Source organism: Protopterus annectens, chromosome 17.part0, assembly GCF_019279795.1.
Source record: "Protopterus annectens isolate FY-2018-M chromosome 17.part0, PAN1.0, whole genome shotgun sequence".
NCBI classification, from domain to species: domain Eukaryota; kingdom Metazoa; phylum Chordata; order Ceratodontiformes; family Protopteridae; genus Protopterus; species Protopterus annectens.
The window spans coordinates 313,744,669-313,759,718 of NC_056751.1; the positions used below are offsets into that span (position 1 = coordinate 313,744,669).

The 15,050-nt window shown below is 47.2% G+C and overlaps 1 protein-coding gene across 1 annotated transcript in view; it reads left to right on the forward strand.

Moving 5' to 3' along the window:
- The window catches only part of LOC122791433 (bromodomain-containing protein DDB_G0280777-like), a 1,939,725-nt gene that overhangs the window by 1,575,674 nt on the left and 349,001 nt on the right, over window positions 1-15,050 (forward strand). The window lies entirely within an intron of this gene.

Sequence of the window (15,050 nt, forward strand, 5' to 3'; positions counted from 1 at the left end):
CAACCCTTCCTAAAAAAGAAGAAGAGGAGCCAGTCAGTACCATCGTCTCCTCATTCTCAGGAATCAAAAACCACTAAGGCCCAGGCTCATACTGAACCGAAACCAAAACATGCAAAATTGACTTCGACACCTATCTTGGCACTGGAGTTTAAAACTCTGTCCATGGTGCTGTCCTTGACCATGGAACCAACAATGACTACTACTCCCAACGTACTGACCCCTTCCATGGTACCACAGACCCTCTTGGCACCAGAAATTGTTTCTCCATTAAATACGGTCACTTCCCCCCATCATCACAACCTTCTGGTCTTCCGACCATGATGCCGAAAGTTGAGATATTAGCCAGGAGCTGATATTCTGTGTCAGTTGACCCCTTTGTTCGACAGCAGCTAAGCCCATTCCATGATTGGCCTGAATCTCCATCGGGGATGTCAACCCGTTCCACCAGTAGCCTTTCTGAGCTCGATGTAGTGAGAAATGTGGATCAGCTCCTAGCCACCAGAGACATCCCAACTCCATCTATAACATCCCTCCCACCCGGAGCCAATGATTTTTCACCACAGACACCAACATATATTCCTCCTTCAACCTCCCTGCAAGTATTGGAGCCCTCGATGCCAATGCCTATCCAAGTGCCAGCTTCTTCGGTTCCATTGGTAGATCTTACCGTGGTTCTGGAACCTACCCTGTGGATCACGGTTCAATCAGAGCTGATCCACCCTCGAGACCGTGATTGGTCTGTCGACACTATGACCTCTAGTACAGCACAGATTTTTTTCTACAGTGCCGTCTACAGTTCCGGTTGCTTTGGCAGGTCTGAGTCCTCTCGCGGCTCCTTTCCTGGAGACGGGCTCATTGGAGTGGGGTGTGACACCGGTTCCGAGCTTGTCTTTCTTGGTTCCGGGATCCCATCCCTCTTCCGGTGGGCCTGCCTTCCAGGTCTGAGTCCTCTAGCGGCTCCTTTCCTGGAGACGGGCTCATTGGAGTGGGGTGTGACACCGGTTCCGAGCTTGTCTTTCTTGGTTCCGGGATCCCATCCCTCTTCCGGTGGGCCTGCCTTCCAGGTTATGGAGAGGGCACTCGCCTCAGCAGGCTCACAGTTGGCCCCATCGGTGCCGGAATGTCACATGTAGATGTCCTCTGGTTCACAGCTGACACAGTCCACTCCACTGGGACATTGGGCACGGGAGCAGCAAGATACCCTACCATAGCCCACCCTCTCTTCAGAGTCCTCTTCAGACGTTCCCCTTATATAGAGCCACCCTGTAAGAGATCATGCAAGAGGAAGCACATTGATTCCCCTGAAGAATCTCTCACCAAAGATACAGATTATGATGAGCGGGAAGGGTTCCCATGGTTGCTCCCTGAGGATGTCTCCTTTGGAGATATACTGGAGAGCCTGAAACAGAGGAGTGACTGGAAGCCAACCAACCCTTCCTCTGAGGAATCTGTATTCTTGCAGGCTTTCCGTGTTCGACCCCCTACTTCCTAGGTGACACCGCCTGTGGATGAGTTGGTCAAGCTCATCGTGCAGCACGCCTGGAAGGCCCCTGACACCATTGAGTCAATCCCCCAGAGACCGGACAAAATAGTCTCCTTTCCAGAGGATCAGCCCCATTGGTCCAAAGGATTGGAAATACATGCTATGGTGGCGGCGGCGGCTACAAGGAAAGAACTTGCAAAGGAGAGTCCTGCTGTTCATCCTCCAAACAGGGAGTCTTGGACAATGGACAGACTAGGGAAGCGGGTTTACACATAACTTCCTTTGCCATACAGTTGTTGAATTATTTGGCACATTTTACCCGCCTCCTGAGAGACCTAATCACAGAACTCTCAGAAACTTTAGCAGGAGCAGTGTCTGATGAGGTACATGACAAAGTTGCTTCACAGCTTGCCACCCTGGAATCCATATCTAACTTGTCCAGGTGGTTGATTGCACATACAACTGAAGGGGTTGCCAGAGCATCGGGTACAGATGTTGTCATGAGACGTCACACTTGGATATGCTTGTGCGACTTTGCGGACCCTTTCAAGTCTTCCTTTGTCAATGCTCCCGTTGATGCTTTCTTTCTGTTCAGTCCAAAAGTTAAAGATATGCTAGCCAGGTGTGAGAAGGACGGCAAGACCCTGTCTGCTGTGGGCATACGTTTTTCCACTCCCCAACTATCCTACTGTAGGAATCAGAGGAGTGGAAAGATGTGGTTCAGGGAATCCCAAGGGCCTTCCCATGACACACGTGGTGAGTTTTCTCCCTGGGGCAGAGGAGGGAACTCATCATGAAGATCCCCCACCCCGAGCCAGAGGGGGTCTGCTTAACCATGGATCCAGAGATTCCTTTAATGGGCAGCCCTACCAGCGCAGCCTGATCGCTTGCCTCTGAAAGCAGTCGGGGGGATGAGTCTCTCTGCACCACTTAGCCTGGCATTCCATAACAACAGATTCTTGGGTGTGGATGATAATTACCAGAGGTTGTCATATCCCTCTCAGTCTTTACCCGAGGTCAAAAAGGCAAATCCCCAACATTTCACCCAGTCAGAGGGATGCAGCAGCACAAGAAATACGAAAGCTCTCCCAAAAAAGAGTCATCCAGACAGTCCCACCAGACCAGATAGAATCTGGATTTTACTTAAGGTTTTTTTAGTGCCAAAAAAGACAGGGAACTGGAGGCCAGTTTTGAACTTCAGCATCCTAAACAAGTTCGTCAGAAAGACCGAATTCTGTATGGTCACGGTTCAGTTTGTCCTCCCTTTCCTGGAAAAAACACGACTGGTTGTGCTCGATAGAGCTTCAGGATGCATGTTACCATATAAAAATGGACAAACGCTCCAGAAGATATCTCTGCTTCTGGCTGGGAGCCAATCATTAGCAGTTTCAAGTGCTGCCCTTTGGTCTCTCCACAGCCCCCAGAGTGTTCCTTAAATGTATGGCAGTAGTAACAGCTCACTTGAGAGTGCAAGGATTCCGGGTGTTTACATATCTAGACAATTGGCTCCTTACTGCCCCCACAAAGCATCTACTGCTTCTCTCCTTGCACTACACTCTACAGCTAGCATGACTCTTAGGGATCTCAATAAACAAAGAGAAGTCAAACCTAGTACCTACTCAAAGCCTAGAATTCATAGGAGCAACATTTGATACAAGGTCTTGCCTGGTCGCCCTTCCTCTTCACAGGCTTTAGAGATGAAAATCTCACCTCCAAGTAATACTCTGTCAGGACAAAATCCCAGCTTGTTCAGTCCTTCAACTGCTGGGTTCAGTGGCAACAACGATTGCTATAGTTCCCCTAGCAAGACTCCATGTGCGATTACTACAATGGCTTCTAGCGTCACAGTGGTCCCTATTGACACATCCCATGTCCTACCCAATCCACATAATGAACCGCTTCAAGCAAGATCTGAATTGGTGGCTGAAGCCAGAAATGGAATTATGGAGTCTTCCCCTCCAATCCTCTCAGTCCAAGACCGTAGTGACCATGGGTGCATCTCTGATGGGGTTGGGGGGGGGGGCATTTTTAGGGAATGACAGTCCAAGGCACTTGGTCTCCCTTAGAAGCCAATTTGCATATCAGTGTCCTAGAACTGAGGATGGTGCTTCTGCCATTGCAAGCATTCCAATCTGCCCTTCCGTCGGGGACAATTGCTATCCAGTCAGACAAAGTCAGTCTTCTGGTATATCAACAAACAGGGCGGAACCAGATCTTACCGTTGTGTCGGGAAGCCATGAGAGTTTGGCAATGGGCAATAGCCTCTAACCGCTTTCTGGTTGCAATGCACATTCCCAGGAATTCCAAAGTGATTGTGGAATTCCTGGGAATGTGCGGCTGGTGTGGCTCACTGGCCTATGGATGGTAGTATGGGTGATGGTTTGAATCTGGCAGCATCCACATCTTTATCTTCACAATAGTCAGGAAATCCTTCTACATGGCACACCTCATCACAAAAGGGTTCTCCTCTACATAAAAGGAGGTCATTGTTCCTCTCTACTCATCCCTTATCAAACCCATTATAGAGTACAATCCCCTGTTTGGCATGTATCTCAAGACACCTAAAACAATTGGAAAGGCCACAGAAGTACCTCACTAAGAGGATTACCGGCCTCAAACAGATGCCATATGCAGACCGTCTCAAAAAACTCCAGCTCTACTCCGTCGCATATTGCCTACTCAAAGGTGATCTCTGCCTAACATACAAAGCTATGTCAAACCCAGAACTGTTGGACATGCTATACTTAAAGAAATCCCAGTCTCTCCGAACCACATGCTCCAGGGACCTAAACCTTGTCACCACAATAAACAGAACATGCTGGAGGGATAGATTCCTGTCCCAGAGACTTCCTATACTCTGGAACAAACTACCCATTCATGTCAAGCAAAGCTCCTCATTGGCCCTCTTTAAGAAAAATCTTGACGACTGGATGGGAAATAGAAAATTTACCCAGGGGATCACTTCTGCGGCACTGCTTGACAGGGGCACAGGAAAATAATTTTCTTGGGTGGTGAAAGCCAGGGAACCTTTTTGGCTAGGCTTATATAGGCCCCAGTGCCGATAGCCTAGTACCTACCTATGAACAAGCTGAGCAAATACATTCTCCTGCCTCATGAATGGTTCCTCAATCCCGAAGTCGCAACAGAGATTTTCTGTCGCTGAGGTCAGCCTTGCTGCGATCTATTTGTGTCTCCCACCAACCACAAATGCAGCAGCTACTTTACTCTAATCCCCCCCTCATGGGGAGTCCCCAAGTGATGCTCTAATACACGATTGGTCTCTGGGACTGCTTTATGCCTTCCCTCCCTTTCCTCTGATTCCACAATTTCTAAAGAAGGCACTTTGGTTGAGAAGCAAAGTAATCCTCATTGGCCCGACAAATCTGGTTCCCTTTCCTTTGACCTCACCTGGTTCACCGACCGTGGACTCTGGATCCAACTCCAGGATTACTGTCGCACCCTCAGGGGTTGATCCACTCAAATCTATTGAGCCTCAAGCTGACAGCTTGGTACCTCCACTTCCGGTAATTGCCAGGCAGCATAACCTATCTTCCCTGTATGAAAAATACTTCTGGCTTCCCATAAACCGTCCACTAGAAAAATTTATTATAGTAAATGGAACAGATTTGATTTTTGGTCTCAAGAAAAAGGACTGGACCCCTTTTCAGCTGTGACTAATTCGGTGTTAGAGTATTTATCAACCTTACCCCATTCAGGAGCATCAGCTTCTACGATCCGGGTCCATTTAGTAGCTATCTCAAACTTCCATAATGGTTTCTAAGATTCCTGTTTAATATCTTACCATCTCTGTAAAACTTTCTTGAAGGAGTCATACATATAAAACCGGCCTTCAAAGAGCCCGTAGAACCTTGGAATTTGATGTTGCTCCTACAAACATTGACTCATCATCCATTTGAGCCTGCTGCCACTTGCAATATAAAATTCTTGTCTTGGAAGACTTTATTCTTGGTAGCTATTATCTCGGTGAGAAGAATTTCAGAATTATAGACCTTGTGCGTAAAACATCCTTACATAGATTTCCACAAAGAGAGAGTATCTCTTCGGACTAACACCTCCTTTCTACCCAATGTTGTCTCAGATTTAAATATTAACCAATCCATTGACCTGTCAGTTTTCTTCCCAATTTTTTCTAATAAAGGAGAATATTGTTTGCATTTATTGGATGTACATAGACAATTATGTTTCTACTTAGACAGGACTAAATCTTTCTGAAAATCCGACCAATTATTCCTGTCTTTTTCAGGATCCATGCTGGAAAAATCTGTTTCCAAAGTCATATTGGCAAAATGGCTGAGAGGCTGCATCTGTTTTGTCTATCAACAGAACAAATTAATTTTAACTAAAATCAAGGCGCATTCAACCAGATCAGTTGCTACTTCGGTGGCCTTTTGTTCCAGAGCTTCTATGAATGACATTTGGGCTACCTCTCATACCTTTATCACTCATTACAAATTGGACGTGGTCTGCAGGGGGAGAGCATCTTTTGGTTCAATGGTGCTCAGGAATATCCTTCCATAGGGCCTCCCAGGACATAAAGTAGCTAGGGACCTCTGTCCTTGCTGTCATGAATGAATGAGGATTAACAACATCAGATAAAGAAGTTATGTTCTTTCCATAACGTTCCATCTGTGTTGTTGATCTTCATTCATTCATGACATCCCACCCCCCTACCCCCTCCAAAAGACTCCTGTACATTCAGTTTTGGTCCTGGTTACATGATAGAGCATTTGCTCAGACAAAGCCTCCACTTTCTTTTCCTTACGGGCAAACTCTGTCTGAGAAGATGAGGAGAGGGGCACTATGGGTAATCTTAGCTCGAGAGTTTTTGGCTGGCACAAGCTTGTTATATCGGCCAAGTCGGTTCAGAGGACAGAACCGAGAACCATCTGTCATGAATGAATGAAGATCAACAACACAGATGGAACAGTATGGTAAGAACATAACTTCTTTTTATTTATAAACATCAGTAGTAAGATACAAGTGATTAAGATGTTTTTGGTCTTACTGGTTCTGAAAAATCAGATGTGGAAGACTGTGTAAAGGGAAATTAAGGAATGTTTTTGGATAACAAAAAAGAGAGAGTGTGATGAAATTAATGCTGGCAAAGGAACAAGGTGGTTTGGTACTTTCAGGTATGGAGGCAATACAGCTTAGATTAATATATTTGATTCAGAACTTGGAATATATGCCCAAATGGAAAAATGTGATAGACATAGTGCCTTATAAGGCAATAACTGGACCCCTTGTGGACATTTTGGCAGGTTTAGGAAAGGAATTTCTAGATCATTATGTACGGACTTATTTTCATACAACTATTAAGTAAGTGTTTACTTTAAAGGAATTTAGACCTTGGATAAAAAGAATAACACCAGTAGGCTATACTTTATGTAGTAGTAAGGAAGGTATAGAAGAAAATAAAATGAGCATTTAGAAATGAAAGAGCAAAGAATCAAGATTTTGGGAGCATATGATAACAAGTGATGAAGTAATAAAATGCGATGTAGCAAGAGACATTTTTGGGTTGTTGAACTCAGATCAACTTTCTTTTACAGATCTGATGTTAGATCTAAAGATATGCAGAGGCTGAATAGTAAGTTTGTTAAACCACAAGTAAATTTTATAAGTGAGAATAGAACAGAAATGGCAGACAAGAAGAGATTAGTAAGTCAAATATATATGGTGGTGTTATATTTGAGAAATCAGTAGAAATAGCATGGAGTAAAAGATTAAATAAAAATGCAACAGATGATCAGTGGAGGGAAATATGCCTTATTCCTAGACATGCAACTAATTTGGGAAAATTTAGAATGTTTGCATGGAGATGTCTGCACAAATATTTCTATGCCCCTACAAGATGCGATCAAATGTTCCCACATACAAGAGACATATGTTAGAGATGTGATGGTTTGGAAAGTAGTTCTTAGCAACATATATTTTGGGAGTGTACACATCTGCTTTAGTACAAAAATGAGTTGAAGAATATGTTAAGTCATACCTGAAAGAGAATTTAACTGTAGTGCAGAGATGATCTTGCTGAGTTGTAAAATAACATATATTAAAGAGGTGAAGATATTGCTATCTTTAGTGTAGATAGTGGCTAAGATGCAAAAAAAAAAAATATTACAGAGGTTAAAAATAAGGAACTGAGAACTATTATAGAGCAGAAATAGGATTCCCTTGTAAACAATGGAATGTATAGTATTCTGTAATGAAAACTGAAGTTGAAGAGGAAAATTACATACAATGTAGCATACAAGGTGTGCATCTGTTTAATAAAGTAAACCATAATACAAGATATGAGTTCACTGGTTCAGTTATTAAGATGTGTAATATAGTGATTCTAAAATAATTAAGTCACTAGAAAATTCCAGATCTTAAATTATATTCTAAATAACTTGTTTGTGTTTTTTTAAGGAGGAATATTAAATTAAACTGGAGATTAAGACTAGATAGAACAGTTGTTTGTGATTTATAGATTTATATGCTTAACAATGGCAAGTTATTGAAGGCTAAATGTTAGCACTGATTGTCTGATGTGAGGCTAGTTTATTAGTATTATATAAAGTTGTAGTTATGAAATAGTTGTATCAAAAATCAGTGATGAAATAATAATTGTTCAAAGCCTTGGGACAGTACAAAATAAAAATGTGGTAATCAGTAAAGGGTTGCTCTGAAAAAAAAAAAAGTTACAGGATGCAGCATAGAATGTGTATTGTATACAACAAGTTGCAAGTCTGTATCTTATTTAAGGAGATGCTTGGGAAGTATAATGGATTTGCAGGTAGAGCAGTTGACATTCTGTTTTATAGACGCTGCACAAGCTGCAGTTGGAACATGCTGTACCATTCTGGAGGCCTCAGAGACATCTGGACATCAGGCTAGTAGAAAGTATGGAGGCATATAGCAAAGGCTTTCAAGGATTAAGGGGTCAGGAATATGAAGACAAAAGGAATGAGCTCATACACGTTGGAGGAAGATGGCTTCTATGACATGATTTTTTCACAGTATTAGGAGTCAGGTGAAAAATTAGAATTCAGTGGGGTGGATGAGGGAATAGATGGCAGATAAAATGTAGAAATCTGACTCAAGGGAACATTTTTAAATATACGTTGGTGGGGCCCACAAATTGTCTTCAGTAGAAGGTGGCAAACTGCAGGTTAATGGAAAGATTCGGTGGTGCTTAGTCCAGGTAGACAGTATGGAAGAGGATGTGTATTTGCTGTAGGCGTGTGAGTACACATGACTGTCTATTGTTCGTATGAGCAGGACTGCTGATGACTTCACAGAGCTGGCAACACCGTTTGTGAATATAATAATTGTAGCCCCAGATGTACTGCTTAAAAACTGTGTGGGCTTGTTTTCAGTAACTGTGAAGTTTATAAAATTGTTATCTTCTGAAACAAGTTCTTATGCAACTGCTGTTTTATTGTGAGTTATTTTTATTAGTTATACGTTACTTTAGCATAACATATGATCTGAAGTAGGAACTTCATTTGTCAGCAACCTGTGGGATACAGATCCGATCTCGGATCCGAGCCGGCAACTTCTAACATAGCATAGATCCGAGCTCCTAGCTCCTCCCCCTTACCCATAATCCCCTGCCTGCCCTGACTGACCTCAGATCTAGTTTGCCGCTCTTCAAGCAACAGCTAGGTTCAGAGCTCTTGGCGTTTTGTGAGGAAAAAAGTTTTTTGTATTTTTTCTTCTGAGTGACTGGTTGTGTGTGTGATAGGTTTATCCTTTCTCCTTTTATAGATATAACATATTTGTTTTAATTTTAGAATAATTCTCCCTCCCCCGCTGGTCGTAGCGTGTGTGTGTGACTGAATTAGGGGCCTAGTGAGTGTGCTTTCCTACAGTATGTCGGAGGCCCCTAAGGCAATTTTTTCGAAATACACCGAGTGTGGTCACAAGCTTTCACCGGCTGATGGCCACACTCGGTGCGTTAGGTGCCTTGGGGTTGAACACCTCTCTTCGGGTTGCGCGATTTGCATGGCGTTCAACCCCAGGGCACTCAAAGATCGAAGGTCGAAGCTAGTTCTGGCGGGCCTTCTACCCCCAGACTCTGCTTCGGCCTCCGGTGCTTCAGTGCCCGCTACCCCCCCCCCCGGGTAGCGGTCACCCCTGCCTCCGTTCCTCCGACCGGGACTCAACCTCCCGCTTCAGCTCCGGAGGATAGGGAGGCCAGGAAAGAGAAGCGGCGGGAGAAGCACCTTAAGCGGCGGGCTGAGGACTCTTCATCGGCCCCGCCCGCCAAGAGGGCTTCCCCGTCCAAGTCTTCTCGATCTCCTCCTCCTCGGATCCGATCCCCTTGTTTCTCCCCGGGACCCAAGGAGGAGGTGATCCGGTCCCCGTCGAGGTCATCGAGGCGACACTCCAGGTCTGCCGCGGTGGCCTCGTCAAGGTCCACTTTTAGCATGTCTGACGCGGATATGGACCGGATGATGAGGAGATTCATCCAGGCCCAGATGCAGATGGGAGTGCTCTTGCCTCCCCCCCCCCTCTGGGGGGGAGCTCGACCCCTTTTTTCACTCCTATAGCTCCTTCTCCGACCCGCATTCCGGGCTCGGAGCCGAGCCACGTTGTATCCGGGGGTAGGTCAGAGCCGACCGTGCTGGGCACGTCGGCTCCGACTATTCCCTTGAGTCTGTCGGATCCGACCGCTCGGAGCCATGGGCCGAGCTTTGGATCCAAGGGATTCGGTGTGCTTTCAGCTCCGGCTCGGTCGGAGCACACTGGTCCTTCGGATCCGACGTTCTCGGCGCCGGGTCCGATCCCCGCTTCGGATCCAAGTGGGAGTCGGATCTCGGATCCGTCTGAGAGCGGCTCCCCCTCGGCTTTCGCTGTGGTGGAGAGGGCACTGTCGAGTGCTTCCAGGCCTCCGGTCCTGGCTTCGGCTCCCTCCTGCACTCCTTCTCATCTGGTCCTGGCTCCCCTCACCCGGCCCTCCGGGCAGCCTGCCTCAGCGCCTTTAGGAGTTCCAGTGGAACAGATTACAGCCCGTAAGGACTCCTCGGACAGCCCCCCCCCGAGGAGATTCCCCACAAGGCAAAGTGCAAAAGGAGGCACATAGACTCCCCTGAGAGTCTCACAGAAGATACGGACTTGGATGAAGGGAAGGCTCCCGAGATCACCCCTGAGGATGTCTCCTTTGGAGACATCATGGAAATGCTCAAAATCAGAGGTGGGTGGTCTGCCCCCAAGGCTTCCTCTGACGAGTCCGTATTCCTTGAGGCATTCGAGGCAGGACCATCTACCTCTTGGGTGTCCCCTCCACCCGACCCCCTGGTGGATCTCATATCCTCTAGGGCTTGGAAGGAACCGGACACCGTAGAGCCGATCCCCAAGCACCGAGACAAAATTTTGAGCCCCCCTGCAGAGAGATCACATTGGAGCAGAGGTCCCCCTGTGGATGCCATGTTGGTGGCTGCAGCCACTAAGAAAGAGTTGGCTCAGGAGAGCCCCACGGTTCATCCTCCGAGCAAGGAGTCTCGTGCGATGGACCATCTTGGGAAGCGGGCCTTCAGTTCAGCGACCTTCTCTATGAGGGCCTTGAACTATATGGCACACGTTATTAGGATGCAGCGGGACCTAATTAAGGAGTACGCTGCTTCCCCCCCGGGGTCCATGTCGGAGGGAGACAAGGATTTGTACTCTTCCCGAATGGCCACCCTCCGCTCTATCTCTAATACCTCTATGCGGCTATTGTCTCATGCTACAGAGGGAGCCGCTAGAGCAGGCGGAGTCGGGCTTGTCATGAGGAGACAGGCCTGGCTCCGTCACTGTGACTTCTCGGAACCCTTTAAGGCGTCATTCGCGAATGCCCCTTTTGATGGTTCTGCACTGTTCAGCAAAACCATTCACGACACTCTTGTCCAGAGCGAGAAAGACGGGAAGACCTTGTCTGCCATCGGAGTCCGCTTCTCTGCGACCCAGAGGTCCTTTTCCAAGAACCAAAAGGGTCAGAAGAAGATGTGGTTCCGGAAATCGCATCAATCTCAGTCTGCTCAGGACAACCAGTCCTCTCGTGGCAGAGGAGGACAGGGAGGACGCCGCCCCAGAGGCAGAGGGGGTCCTGGGAATTTTGGGTCCAGAGAACCTTTCTCTGAGAGGCCCACGCAGAACCCCTGAGGGGTTTCCCGACTGCTCCACTCTGGAGGCAGTCAGGGGGCGTTTTTCGAAGCACCTGGCAAAATGGGAGTCCATAACAACAGATCGCTGGGTGCTTCGCATTATATCCAGAGGTTACCTAATTCCCTTCATAGCCAACCCCAGAATCAGAAGCCTTCCCGACATCCCACCCAGTCAAAAGAAGGTGGCCGCTGCAGAAATTCAGCAGCTTCTACAAAAAAGAGCCATCCAGCCCGTCCCCCCAGATCAAGTCGGATCAGGGTTTTACTCCAGGTTCTTTCTGGTGCCAAAAAAAGACGGGGGACTTGAGGTCCATCCTCGACCTCTCTTTCCTAAACCTGGTGGTACCCAAACAAAAGTTCCGAATGGTCACGTTGCAATCCGTCCTCCCCTTATTGCGGGAGGACGACTGGATGTGCTCTATAGACCTCAAGGATGCGTACTATCACGTTCTAGTGGACAGGTGTTCCAGGAGGTTCCTCCGCTTCCGGCTGGGAGCCAGTCACTTTCAATTCAGGGTCCTCCCCTTCGGCCTCACCTCAGCCCCCAGGGTGTTCACCAAGGTCCTAGCGATAGTAGCGGCCCACCTGAGACTCCAGGGAATTCAGGTCTTTCCATACCTGGACGACTGGCTCCTCACAGCCCCAACAAGGCATCTACTTTGCTCAGGCAGGGACTATTTTCTCGGTCTGGCTCCACTATTAGGATTAACCATCAACATGACCAAATCCTCTCTCATCCCTACACAGATGCTAGATTTTATAGGGGCAAGACTGGATTCCAGACAGATGCTTGCATTCTTGACTCCAGATCGACTTCGGAACCTGATGTTACATGTGCAGGCCATTCTCCAACTGCAAACTCCTTTGGCAGAATTGATTCTGAGGGCCCTAGGATCTATGGCGGCTGCAATCCCTCTGCTGCCATTGGCCCGGTTGAACATGAGGGTTCTACAGTGGACCCCCCAGGTACAATGGTCCCTGTCTTGCAACCCTCTGTCTCACCCCGTTTCCTTAAGCAAGGTTTGCAGAAAATCGCTCCTGTGGTGGCTCCATTCTCCCAACCTCCACACGGGCCGTCCCTTCTCACTACCTCCACCAGTCGACACAGTGACCATGGACGCTTCTCGCCTGGGGTGGGGCATTTTTCAGGCAGAACAGTCCAAGGCACTTGGAACGCCGTAGAGACCTCTTTGCATATCAACGTCCTAGAGATGAGAGCGGTGCTTTTGACGTTGCAAGCACTACACAACTCTCTTCCAGTAGGGACAATTGCGGTACAGACAGACAACATGTCGGTAGTCTGGTACATCAACAAACAGGGGGGAACCAGGTCTTACCCCCTTTGCCGCGAGTGTGGGAATGGGCGATTTCCACCAACCACTTTCTCATAGCAATGCACATTCCGGGACGGTCCAACATTTTAGCAGACAGGCTCAGTCGTACTATCCTGACTCCTTACGAGTGGTCTCTCAACCACCGAGTGGCAGAGCAAGTATTTGCCCGATGGGGGCGACCTTGTTGCGATCTTTTTGCCTCTCCTTCAAACACGAAATGCAACAATTACTTTGCTCTGATCCCCCCTCCGGGGAAGTCCCCGAGAGACTCTCTAGTTCATGCTTGGCCTCCCGGTCTGCTTTATGCTTACCCTCCTCTTCTCCTGATGTTGAAATTGTTACAGAAAGCCAGGCAGCTGGGGAGCAGAATGATCCTCATTGCCCCATTCTGGCCTCGTCAGACGTGGTTCCCTTACCTATGGTCTCACCTAGTGTATCTACCATGGATTCTGGATCCCATTCCGGATCTCATCTCTCATCCTCTCGGTCTTCCGATTCCGAACCTGGTCAACCTCAAGCTGACGGCTTGGTTGCTCCAGTTCCACTCCTCATAAGGACTCCCGGGATCTTATCACCGGTCAAAGCCATTCTTGTAGCAGCTCACAAGCCTTCCACCAGGAAGGTTTATCGGAGTAAGTGGAAACGCTTCACTATTTGGGCAAAACACCGTCGTTTAGACCCTTTTACAGCCCCGATATCATCGATTCTAGATTTTCTAACCTCTCTCTTTCACCAGGGGGCTAGTTCTTCCACAGTCAAGGTACAGCTGGCAGCAATCTCATACTACCATGTGGGGCAAGAGTCTGGTCCTATTATCACTTCCAAATTGTGTAAGACCTTCCTTAAGGGTACCTTCCTCCTTAGGCCTCCAGTTAAAGAGGTGGTACCTCCATGGGATTTATCCTTAGTCTTGCAGGCCTTGACTGGTCCCCCATTCGAACCGGCTGCCACAGTTGATCACAAATTTCTCTCTTGGAAGACAGCCTTTTTGGTAGCCATAACTTCAGCCAAAAGGGTATCGGAATTGCAAGCCCTTTGTGTCAAACCACCATATTTGGTCTTTCACCCGGATAGGGTTTACCTCAGAATCAATCCGTCCTTTCTACCTAAGGCATCTTCAGAAGCGAACATCAATCAATCCATCAGTCTCCCAGTGTTTTTCCCCAACTTTCATAACAAAGGAGAGTACAAGCTTCATTCCTTGGACGTACACAGACAGTTACGTTTTTATATCCACAGAACTGCTGGTCATAGGCAATCCGATCAGTTGTTTATCTCCTTTGCCAAAAGTAATTTCGGAAAATCAGTTTCTAAGGTTTCTCTCTCTAGATGGATCTCGAGCTGTATTCTGTTAGCATGTCAGAGTTCGGGAAGGCCTGCACCTCAAGGAGTCCGTGCTCATTCTACTAGGGCCGTTGCCACTTCTGCGGCCTTTCAAGCTAGGGTTCCACTGGATGACATGTGTTCCGCAGCCACTTGGGCTTCATCTCACACCTTTATCAGCCATTATAAAATAGATGTTGTTTCCCGAGGTAGAGCGTCATTTGGCTCTGCGGTGCTCCGGAATATCCTTCCATGAAGGCCACCCAAGACTTAGGTAGCTGGGGACTCTGTCCCACAGGTTGCTGACAAATGAAGTTCCTACTTCAGATTAAGAAGTTATGTACTCACCATAACGTTCCATCTGAGTAGGTATCTTCATTTGTCTGCAACCATCCCCCCCTCCTTCCCCCTGACCGATTGGATCGCTCTTATGTTATTAGCATATGTTCCCATTGGGACACCTGTTATCTGTTGTGCTATGGAGCAAACTTGATCTGAGGTCAGTCAGGGCAGGCAGGGGATTATGGGTAAGGGGGAGGAGCTAGGAGCTCGGATCTATGCTATGTTAGACGTTGCCGGCTCGGATCCGTATCCCACAGGTTGTAGACAAATGCGATACCTACTCAGATGGAACGTTATGGTGAGTACATAACTTCTTATAAATTTCTGTCTAGTAGAAAATATGTTGCCATAAAATCTAAAGTGTTGCATTCATGTGTAAAATTGTCACATAGTTTCAACAGTGCAGCTTAGAAA